Source organism: Papio anubis, chromosome 19, assembly GCF_008728515.1.
Source record: "Papio anubis isolate 15944 chromosome 19, Panubis1.0, whole genome shotgun sequence".
NCBI classification, from domain to species: Eukaryota; Metazoa; Chordata; class Mammalia; order Primates; family Cercopithecidae; genus Papio; species Papio anubis.
Window position 1 is genome coordinate 41,686,736 of NC_044994.1, and position 3,055 is coordinate 41,689,790.

At 49.5% G+C, this 3,055-nt stretch overlaps 1 pseudogene; it reads left to right on the forward strand.

The window, feature by feature from the left end:
• The first annotated feature begins 843 nt into the window (after positions 1–843).
• Positions 844–2,827, forward strand: LOC110741766 (annotated as a pseudogene).
• The last annotated feature ends 228 nt before the right edge of the window (positions 2,828–3,055 follow it).

Here is a 3,055-nt window from a genome sequence, read left to right on the forward strand (position 1 = left end):
TCCCAGAAAAGAGGCACTGACACCCTGGGAATGGTTATTAATGAATCCTAAATTTCCTTTGGCTTTTGGCTTTCGGCTTTCTTTTGAATCCTCTGGCAGTCACATTGAATATAACTATCAAGTGCCAAGACAAGTCAATAGGGAAATTGTCTTGTCTTTTCAACAAAGGGTGCCAGGACAACTGGATGTCACCTGTGAAAGAATGAAGATGGACCCTAATTCACACCATCTATAAAAACTAACTCAAAAGGAATCAAAAGACATTTTGGAAGAGCTAAAAAGTACAAGACTATTGGAAGAAAATATAGGGGTAAATCTTGGTGACCTTGGAGTAAACAATGGTTTCTTAGATATGACACCAAAAGCACAAGCGATGAGAGAAAAAATAAGTTGTGCATCATCGAAATTAAAAACTTTCATGTTTCAAAGGACGCTATTATAAGAAAGTGAAAAGACAAAACACCGAATGGGAGAAAATATTTGTACACAGAAACTTGTACACAAATATGCACAGCAGCATTATTTATCATAGCCCACAGTGGGGCCAGGCACAGTGGCTCATGCCTGTAATCCCAGCGCTTTGGGAGGCTGAGGCGGGTGAATCACGAGGTCAGGAGTTCCAGACCAGCCTGGTCAACATGGTGAAACCCGGTCTCTACTAAAAATACAAAAAAATTAGCTGGGCATGGTGGCACATGCCTGTAATCCCAGCTACTTGGGAGGCTGAGGCAGGAGAATTGCTTGAATCTGTGGGGCGGTGGTTGCAGTGAGCCAAGATCATGTCACTGCTCTCCAGCCCAGGCGACAGAGTGACACTCCATCTCAAAAAAAAAAAAAAGCCCAAAGTGGAAACAAACCAATTGTCCATCAGTGATGAATAGATGAACAGAAGGGGTGCTATCCATACAGTGGGATGCTGTTCAGCCATAAGAAAGGAAAGAAGCACTGCCCCATGTTCCAACATGGATGAACCTGGAAAATGTTACGCTGAGCCCAAGAAGCCAGACACAGAGGCCGCATTTTGCATGACTGCATTATACGAAATGTGCAGAATAGACAGTCAAATCCACAGACAGAAGGTGGCTGGGGGAAGAGGGAAGAGAAGGGACTGCTAATGGGTATGGGCTTTCTCTGGGGGCTGATGAAAATTTTCTGGAACTAGATAAAGGTGATAGTTGTATAATCACAGGAATACAGCAACAATTGCTGAATTGTGCACTAACGGTATGGGGAATGTATTGCCAAAAAAAAAAAAAAGTAGGGTGACAACAGCATGGCCATGCCTCAGACTTTTTCACTAGGGACCCTCCATGAGCCTGCAGGTACCCAGAGAGAGCCAAGGGTTGGCTGAGGGCTTCCTGGAGGAGGAGTTTTGGCTCAATGCTGAGCTGAGCCAACTGTAGTTTTTAGGGTCTGCAGACCTCATTCACAATCCTGTGGAGTACTGTATATGAGCCAAATTGCAACTTTGCGACTTGCTGCTGCCAGGGCCCCAAGGAAGTGCTCTTCCTGGGCATGAACCCAGGACCTTTTAGCACAGCCCAGACATGAGTGCCCTTTGAGGAAGTGAACATGGTCTGGGACTGGCTGGGCATTGGAGGGCCTGTGCTAACCCCTCCCCAAGAGCACCCTAAGCAGTCGGTGCTGGGACTGGAGTGCTCAGTCAGAGGTGAGTGTGGTGCCCGACTCTGGGGCTTTTCCTGGAACCTCTGTGGAGAGCCTGAGGTCTTCTCCTGTCACTGCTTTGTCCACAATCTGTGTTCTCTGCTATTCCTGGCTCCCAGAGAGCACAACCTCACTCCTGCTGAGCTGCCTGTTAAGCAGCAAGAACAGCTTCTTGGGATCTTAGTGCAGCCCTCTGCCGGCAGGTGTGGTGGCTGGGGGTGCGGCTGGGGTGGGAGAGGCGCGGCTGCTACAGCAGTGGGTGCGAATGGCTCTGGCAGGCCTGATGCCAGAGGTCCAGGTGGAGGGGCTCCTGTGTCTCTCTCCCCGTAACCCACAGGCCAACAGGGCTAATAGGCAGTGACCAAGTGAGCTGACCAAGTGAGTTGGGGCTGCTGCCATGGTTATGGAAATGAGTGCCCGTGGGGCTTGGCATGGGACACATTCAAGGCCTCCAAGTCACTCTTGGGCAAGCAGATAACAACACACCCTGGACTGAAGCCAGAGGTCCTCCTGGGCTCCCTGGTTGCTGGGAAACATACCCTTCGATCTGTTGAACTGTCTTCCAACCTGCTGTGGCAGTTTTGATCCCAATCCTGTTCTCCCTGCCGAGTCCTGCTTTCCTCACCTTCCCTGAGCGTTGCCCTTTCTGTGGGAGGGGATCAGCAGAAGGCGCGCTGTTGCACTTCAGATGCTTCTACCTCATCATTTCCTTGGAAGTCTGTATTCAATGGGGAGCTCCCTGGACTGACTGCTAAGGTCGCATTTGCTTTTTCGCAGCAAATACCTTGTCAGGAACTCATCCTTATAAAACAGCTGCCCTCAGCTGACCCCTTTCCCAGGCCAGGACAAAGCATGACACAAGAAATTCAGAGTGACCTTCTCGTGAGAGGCTGAGGCTGGCTCAAAGAATTCAGTGTGAAAGTCAGAAGACCTGGATTTTCATCCCAGCTTCGTGACTTGTGAGCTTTATGATGGTCAAATTGATGGAGCCTGGGCCTCAGGCTGCTCCTCTGTAAAAGGGGGCTGCCTCCCTCCCGGGGTTTGTGTGAAGGTCATGGAGACAACACTTGAAAGTGTCTTGGCTGGGCGCGGTGGCTCATGCCTATAATCTCACCACTTTGGGAGGCCAAGGCAGGTGGATCATGAGGTCAGGAGATAGAGACCATCCTGGCCAACATGATGAAACCCCATCTCTACTAAAATATACACACAAAAAATTAGCCGGGCTTGGTGGTATGTGCCTGTAGTCCCAGCTACTCGGGAGGCTGAGGCAGGGGAATTGCTTGAACCCGGGAGGCAGAGGTTGCAGTGAGCTGAGATCGCACCACTGCACTTCAGCGTGGCAATAGAGCAAGACTCTCAAAAAAAAAAAAAAAAAAAAATTGTCTTG